The following is an 8727-nucleotide window of genomic DNA, read 5'->3' as shown; positions in this document are numbered from 1 at the left end:
AAGTATAATTGAAAAATATTTAGTTGTATGGAAGTGGTTTATTTTTAAGATGCTCATCATCTTGTCATTATATAATTATTCTACATAAAATGCTATCTGATATGATTTAGCAACCCTTGCCAAACTACCATTGTGTTTTCTTAGATTAAATACGCTTTTGTAAATATATTCAAGAATACTGTCACCTGTACTGAAAGCTCAATCAATCAAACACAGTGACTATGACAGTGATGTCTATTCACTGTTGAATGGTAATACTCTCAGTCATGACTGTAATATTAAAGCACCTGATTTATACTCTACCTGATGTCATACTGGTGCATTGTAGCATTGCAGTTGATTATCTCAGCAACAACAAGGACTGTCTGGGCAATATAGATTAAAAACACAGTATTTTTCAGCCGTTTGAGGATATTTTATGATATATCTTGATATTTATGTATTTGCTCTAAAATCATTTGGTTGAATATGAATTTGTTGTATTGATACAACCAAACAACCATTTTAGCTAATTAGTATGAAAATTGAAATGCTTGTGTAAGATAAGGTATATACAATCACCGGCCACTTTATTAGGTATACCTTGCTTTGCTTTTTTAAGAATGTACATACGACAGGGAACAATCAACAATGTAAGAAACTGGCTTAATTATTTGTGATATAGACTCAATGAGATTTTGGCCCATACTGAATTGATAGCATCATGCAGATTTGTTGGCATGATGTGAATCTCCTGTTCCACCACGTCCCTAAGGTGCTCTATTGGATGGAGATCTGGTAACAGTGGAGTCCATTTGAGTATAGTGAACTCAGTGTCATGTTCAAGAAGCCAGTTGATGATTTGAGATATGTGACATGGTGCGTTATCCTGCTGGAAGTAGCCATCATAAGATGGGTAAACTGTGGCCATAAAGGGATGGCAACCTGAACTGTTGCGCCTGAACTGTTACATCAAATTCTGAAGCTACCATCTGAATGTCGCAGCAGAAATTGAGACTCATCAGACCAGGTAACATTTTTCCAATCTTCTATTGTCCAGTTTTGGTGAGCCTGTGCAAATTGTAGACTCAGCTGTCAGTCACTACAACGTTATGTTGACTGACAAATGGGGTCTCACTTGAGACCCAATCACCCCTGAGTTAGGAAAAAGGCCAAAGGAATTGGCGAGTGGAATTTGCATGCCGAGCCACTCCATATATGATGGCAGCAATCATCCACTCATTCAGATTTCTGCTTTGGACAGCGATCACTTTACAGTCACCAAGCGACGATAAGAGTGTGCAACGGAGGAGATCTTTCTCGCTGATGGAGAAGGTGTATTCAGTGGGTTTTGCCATTCACAAAAAGAGCAGTGTACAGTTAAGTCCAGCGCAATTTCCCTGGGCGCATCAGCGCAAAGAGCTGATTTCCCTAAAAGAGCAAGCATGGCTGGCGAGCATCTTTTTTTTCCATCTCTGTGTTTCTGGATGCAATTGTTTCCTGTCTTCATCTGATGGCCACAATAGCTGTCTCACATCCCTAGGGCGAGAGCATGCTGAGACGGAGTTCGTGGATGGCTTATCATATATGGTTTATCACGTACTTCATAGTCTTGATTCTGCCTCGACACAGACCGTTTCTTACCTTTGCCTCCGAGGGTCCGGCGTATAAGTACAAGGTCCTTCCCTTTGGGCTGTCCCTGTCTCCCCGCATCTTTACCAAAGTCGCAAAAGCTGCCCATTCCCCGCTAAAGGAAGTGGGCATTGGCATTTTAAACTATCTCGATGACTGGCTCATTCTTGCTCACTCTCGAGATCTGTTGTACGAACAAAGGCACCTGGGTCAACTGGGAAAAGAGCAAGCTCTATTCAGCTCAATTTAGTTAGTAGTTTTTTTCATTAAAGGGATAGTTTATTCAAAAATTTAAATTCTGTCATCAATTACTCAACCTCATGGCTTTCTTTCTTATGCAGAACACAAAAGTATAATACAAACACAAAAGTATATACAAAAGTAAAATTGTATCCAATGAAAGGGAATGTGGTCCAAAAACAACATTCCTTTGCATCGTTTAGATAAAAAATCTCTTGAGGCATTTTTTCAAAATATCTTTTGTTACACAGAAGAAATAAAGTTAATGAGTAAATGATGACGCAATTGAACTATCCCTTAGTCAAATGGCATAAAAAAGACCTTTAAACTTGCGATATTCACAATGTTGCATAGTTTTATGTTGTCAGCAAAATAAATCACAAATATATTTTGAATATTGTTCTATATATCGACCAGCCAAAAACACAACTACAACTACTGCTCGTAATGGAGCATCCGTAGCTGTTTATGACCCATGAAATTTGGGGGACCAGTAGAATGCAGATTGAAGTCTTAATAAAACAGTTAATGCTTACTGAAGCCAGCTGCATCAACATGCTTAAAACCCATCCCAAATTGAATAGGTCAATTACTGCATACAACAGTGGAGCTGCAGAGCGAATCAAGTGAAGCGAGTCTCATCATTTGCTGAATTTGTTTGCTTAATGATCAATACATCTCTTCCCCTGGTACTCTATTGCAAAATGGCGATTAGACTCATTTAAAGACCTCTGATGTTACGGGGATATTTGCACATGTCTTTGGCTGACACTGGGAACAGTCATTATTAGCCAGACAGCCTCATTAAAGAGAGGTTTAATCTTGCTTAAATGATCTGAAATTGGCAGCTAAATTAACTTCTGCTTTACCTCTTAGTGGATCTGAGGATCAGCAATGGTCAAATGAACAATCTATAAGTACATTAGATTTGCAGTAACTGTTGGACCCGGTGACGCAAGTAACGAGAAAAAGAAGAAATGAATGTAATTAACAAACATTAACTCTCTATTACTTATCACAGGCCAATTTGTGACTCAGTAAAGGTGTCATTGAAAGCTATCTTTAGCCTGTGCTTTTAGAGTAATTGAATGCTCTTTTGGCTTAGAGAATATCAATCAAACATGAAGTGCTACAAAGATATAAATCTACTAACGTGATTTCTTTAATAACTAAATTCATTCCCTGAACTTCTTTTGATATATGAGTGATCCAAAGTGACTGAGTTGATTGACATGCTTGAAAAATTATGAAAATGTCCATCTGCGAAACTTTGATTTGACCACCAAAGGACATTAAAGCTATAGTTCACCCAAGACTGTAAGTTCTGTCATTTACTCACACTCATTTCATTCTCTTTCTTTTGTGGAATACAGCTGGATGTCTTGCAGAATGTCCAAGCTGCTCTTTTATTGTTTATAAAATGGGTTGTAAGGATCATCAAATTATCATAAAAAAGTGTTATGATTTATTCCAAGTATGATAATGTTATAAACACACACACACACACACACACACACACACACACACACACACACATGTCTGGTTTACACACACACACACACACACACACACACACACACACACACACACACATCATATATGGTCGCCCAAACATTAAGTCTAACTAGTTATTGTTTGTCATGTGATCAAACGTTGTGATGTTTGAGGTTCATGTCACTAAATTTAATGTAGCATTTAGTGTGTAAACACTTTATCTCTTCACACATCTAAACAAATATCTCTTTATCATACAAAGTGATTTCAGGTTCATGGTTTTGTTCAGTGTGTTTTGATTTAGTTCTGTTCTGTCTCTCTGTCATGATTTGATATGGTTTCCTACTTTGTTCCCTAAACCTCTTTTTATCTGTTCTGTTAATTATCTCATTAGTTCTCCTTGTATTTTAAGCACTGTTTTCCTGAGTTCACTGTTCGTTGTCTTCAATTGTTGGTTGTGTTCATTTCTGCGTTTCCTGGTGTTTTCTGAGTTTCATCTAGTTCCTTGTCTTCGTGTGCTGTATACTATAACCAAGCTTAACAGAAAACCGAACACTGATTTATCCATCTAGCATTCCAAACTGTGGACAGTCCTAAGGAAGATTTCACCGCTTTAGTGGAGTGGGTGCTGGTGAACAGGGCATGAAAGGAAGCCCTGCCCCATCACTGTAGATGAGTATTGCCCGGCCTCTGGAAACTATTTGGAAGATTTTGAAGAGGTGATCCCCCTGTTTCTCCCATCCCCACTGGTCCCACCCAGCTAAGAGTTTCCTGTTTCCCCACTGGTACTGCCCACACTGTAAAAACTAAAGGAGCCTCAAATACCCTGTCGGATACTCAAGGAACTTCAAAATGTAATTTTGGTGCCTCAAAGCTCTTTCTCCTATAGTAGGGTTACTGGAGGAGCATTGAGAATCTTTGAGGTTCTTGCTGGAACTTATGGGATCCTTTAAGCACTTTGTATTTACTTCAGAGGTTCTGGAGTCACCTTTTCATTACCATGAGACCTCGAAGTGCTTTGGGGGAAAATAGAGGAACTTAAATGTGATAAAAGGGTTATTGGAAGATCTTTTAACATTTAGGTGGTTCCTGGAAGATCTCTAATGTTAAAGCCAGCATCTGGAGGAACCCAATGGTTCAGTGAGGCCCGAATTAGATTATTATTCTATTATTATAATTATTATCCTATTATTATTATTATAGGCTACTTAAGTTTGATTCAGTATACATACCCAGGTGAAAAAGACGTACTATTAAATGTATTAAAAATGTACTTGAGTGTGTTTTTAGTAGACCTACAATACAAATATACTTTAATGCATTTTTAATACATTTAACAGTAACCTAGTCTTTTTCACTTGGGTAGCTTACATATATTTAGTAGCCTATAGGCCTATTTTATTAAGTAATTTAAACCTTAAACAACAACACTAAATAATAATAATATTATATGAAGAAGAAGAAGCAGGAGGAGAAAAGTATTATTCTGTCACGAAACTGCTGCTATTCCTCTGCTGTCGTCGCTTCAGTGATGCTCGCGCGCAACAAAGCTCAGCTGATCGTCATCAGGAAACTAACGGCTCCTCTCATCAAAGCTTCCGCCGTTTGTTCGGCTCTCCATTACAAGGTTTGTAAACTCGCCAAATAAATATAAATACACAGTCTACTCACTATATATTTAAACACACATATATATAAACTAAATTTATTATACATTACTACGTTTTTACAGTGTTTACCACTCGTTTATTGCACAGTATCTGGTATGAAGGTTTTAGCCGCGATGCTAACTACGTTGATCTAATGAACAAATGGAAATGATTGACTTATTGTCTTAGATTGATTTAGTCATTCAATTCAACATATTTTGTACAACAGTGTCTTCAAATTGCTAATATAGCCTAACTAATTTAGAAAATTCTCTGATTCTTGGCGTTTGTTATGAATAACAAAAACAGGTTATAGTTTGCTCTGTTTTTGTTTAGCCTAACGTTAACTTTACTTACTACAGGTGCCCTCATTCTCTCAAATACCATTTTAAAGCCATTTACTGGTCAATAAATATTATGTTGTGAATAATCAGCTTTGTTCTTTTGTTTCCCCAGAACAAATAATCTGAACATTTCAGTGGCAACATTGAATTACAGTGAGTACCTGCACCACATGCAGTACTTTATTACTATGAACTTTCTCTGTGAAATTGTATTGTTTGACTGTGTACTTGTGTTTTTTAATCAGTTATTCTCTGAAAATCTTTTCTCATGATCTCAAATCTCATTCATGTAAAATATCCCAGATTTGGTTCACAAATAATGCTATGCATTTTTTCTTATATCTTTATCATTTGCATTTGAATATAAGACATTTTAACTCTGAATTATAACTTCAAGTTTAGTCTTTTTCGACAAAAAAAAAAAAAAGGAAAAAGCTATTAGGCTTCAGAAGACTTACAACACAACCCATAACACATGAGTTGAACTCATTGATTATTTTTAGGATCTTTTCTGGGACATTTTTGGAGCTTAACCATTTTTACATAAATTGTTGCATTGAATTGAACTAGACAAGAGTACATAAGAATGGTTTCATGAATGATTTACACATTAGTTTTCTGCTTGTGTTTCATGCAGTGTAAGCGACCGGTGACTGGGGCTGCATTATGCCTGAGATCTGCTTTTGGGTTCCACAGACAGAAAGTCAAACAGGTTTGGAACGTCACAAGGCTGAGGAAATTATTCAAGTTTCACAACTATCACTTTAATAACATTACTAACAGTAAATTTTGTACTTTGCAGGGATCTCGGTAAGTTGAAATACAAGTTTGAACAAGAATAAAAATCTTCCTGTAGACCTGAAAATCATCGAAGTGCCTGGACCATCCACCAGAAAAGAGGCAAAACAAACGGAAAACGATGCTGTACCTTTTCACTTTTCTTACTCGTTAAGTACCTCACACCAACTTGGTCCCATAGTGACATTTTTGACCACAAACGAAATTGCTGATCGTGTGGATTCTTATTGAAATGACTGGAATTCACCAGTGAACATTCACAGAATAACAGATAATTTTACTGCACCTTAATACTGTTTCCAGGTCGAAGCCTCTACTTCCTCTATCTTGTTTCATGAGAATACTCTACAACCATTTATGAACACTGTTGATTCAAGTCACACATTTAAGCTTTTCAAAAGCCATAGTATACATTACAGTCTCCAGTCTAATGGCATCCCAGACTTCACATTTTATGATTCAAAATAGCTGAATAACTAACCATCAGAGATTTCAGTATAGAGATAAAGGTTACAGCACAATGAGTGCATATTAGCACTGTTGTTTGTTTTTGGCATCTGATAGAGCTTTTGGACTTGGAAACAGTGATGTCAGACTAACCATCGGGCTGAAACACAAATGTTTAAAGTTAAGTATGATGGACATTTTTTAATTAGTTCAAATGTAATTTTTTTACATTGATTTATTTCGTGGAACATATGTGTTTCCATGCATTTTGTTGAGATGTCTTTACTTGTTTATCTATTGTATATACATGGTTGATTATGTTGCTTATGTATTATACTATTTTTTTGTGTATTCATTGATATTAATCTATAGTTAGCTTTTTTCCCCATGTGCATGGAAGTGTATGTATAAAAATGAATATCAAATATGTAATAAACAATTCTTATTTTGTATTTGGTTCAATTTGTTTATTATAATAGAAGTCAAAGGTAACCATAGTAACAAAATGAAATTAAATATAAAAAAAATGAAATTTGGTTCCTGGAGGCACCCAAAGTGGTTCCACACAGTGCCTAATATAAGAGTTCCTCAGGAAACCTGTGTGGTTCCTCAGAGAACCGGCCCTTTTTAAAGGGTGCCTAGAGGATCTACAGACGGTTCCGCCGGTGTGGCGAAGTGAAGAACCCCAAAAGGTTCCTCCAGGCACCTTTAATTTTTACAGTGCAGCTTAGAGTTTCATATGTCTCCAGAGTTCCCGCCCAGTCTCCCTCTCCCACTTTCTCTTCCCAAATCAGCCAGTTCCTCAGCCAAATCACCCAGTCAAGAGGATGCCCTGGCTCCGCCTCCAGCCTCTGAACTCCATCACTCCACCTCGGCCTGTTGACCATCAGCTCCACCTTGGTCTCTCCATCCCTCCCTCAGCTCCATCAGAAACTATCGTCCTTGCGGTTTCACCGGGCTCCCTCATCCCTCCGACTTCGTCTTAGTCGGATGTCATCGTGCCTGCTCCTTCGGATCTGTCTGGCTCCGCCTTGGTCCTCGGCCCCACTGTCTCAGCCTCAGTCCTCTGGCTACCTGGTTCCGCCTTGATCTCCAGAGCCAACAATGTTTCATGGGCTCTTCGGCTCATCAGCTCCACCTGGGTCTCCCTCTCCTGGTGTCAACAGACAAATCTCCATCATGGCTCCTCCCTCCATCGACTCTGCCATGGGGCATCATCCTGGACTGTGTTTCTTGTGAATGAGTTCATTGTTCTGTGTCTTCAATTGTAAGTTGTGTTTACTCCTGTGTTTCCTTTTTGTTTTCTGAGTTGGATTATTGAATTAAAGACTGTTTATTTTAGTCCCTTGTCTTTATGTGCTGTATACTACTACCAAGCATGAAGACTTCAAAATAAATTAGTTGAATCATATTAATTTCTCACTACTCTATTGATTTTCATAATATGGACAAAACATCTTAAATATTCTTCAAAATATATATTTTTTATTCTTTTTTTTTAATTGTTTTGTTGCAAAGAATAAAGGACGAAGGCTTGAGGATGAGTAAATAATGACAGAATGTTTTTTGGTGAGCTAACCCTTTAATTCACGTTTGTGCTATCAAGCAACTTCAATGGGGTTTGATCTTGAGGTTGGGGTTCAATGTTCTGCTTTACAGCAGAGCAATGTATCTAGTGAAACATGCATGAGCGAAAGGATGGCAGGTTGAGACATGGATCTAAATGCAAGGCCTTCTGTAGTGAAATGATACATTTGTGTAAGAAAATTATCCAAAAATATGAAACTTTATTTAAAAAAAAAACTAGCTTCTGTCAGACGGCCGTACGCATCGATTTACAGTGAAAGAGTAACCCTGACCTGATGCATGACGTATTGCCGAATGCGGAAGCGCAGAGGATGGACCAAAGTAAAACACCGGTAACGTGTTTGAAGTCTAAAACGAGAATTTTTAAAGAGAAAAGTCTGAGGATTTCGATATAAGAGAAGAGGAGCTACACAATGTCAGGGATTGTGCAAGGATAAGTAAAAGAATACTGTGATGGATTGTATCAAAGGCGGCGGTTAGATTGAGCAGAATTAAAATAGCGGAGTTACCCGAATCCAAGGTGAGCAAAAGTTCATTTGTCACTTTAAGGAGGGCGG

The 8727-nt window shown here is 37.6% G+C and overlaps 1 long non-coding RNA gene across 1 annotated transcript; it reads left to right on the top strand.

Annotated features, from left to right (window-relative positions):
- The first annotated feature begins 5386 nt into the window (after positions 1-5386).
- Positions 5387-6507, top strand: LOC308695381. Its single transcript, XR_014030704.1, has 3 exons — positions 5387-5491; positions 5976-6050; positions 6141-6507. It is a non-coding gene; the product is annotated as an uncharacterized lncRNA (long non-coding RNA).
- Positions 6508-8727: the final 2220 nt, after the last annotated feature.

The sequence above is a fragment of the Scardinius erythrophthalmus genome (assembly GCF_964197995.2).
Source record: "Scardinius erythrophthalmus genome assembly, chromosome: 9".
NCBI classification, from domain to species: Eukaryota; Metazoa; Chordata; class Actinopteri; order Cypriniformes; family Leuciscidae; genus Scardinius; species Scardinius erythrophthalmus.
The sequence above is the reverse complement of the archived record's forward strand: the minus strand, read 5'-3'. Positions and strand labels throughout refer to the sequence as shown.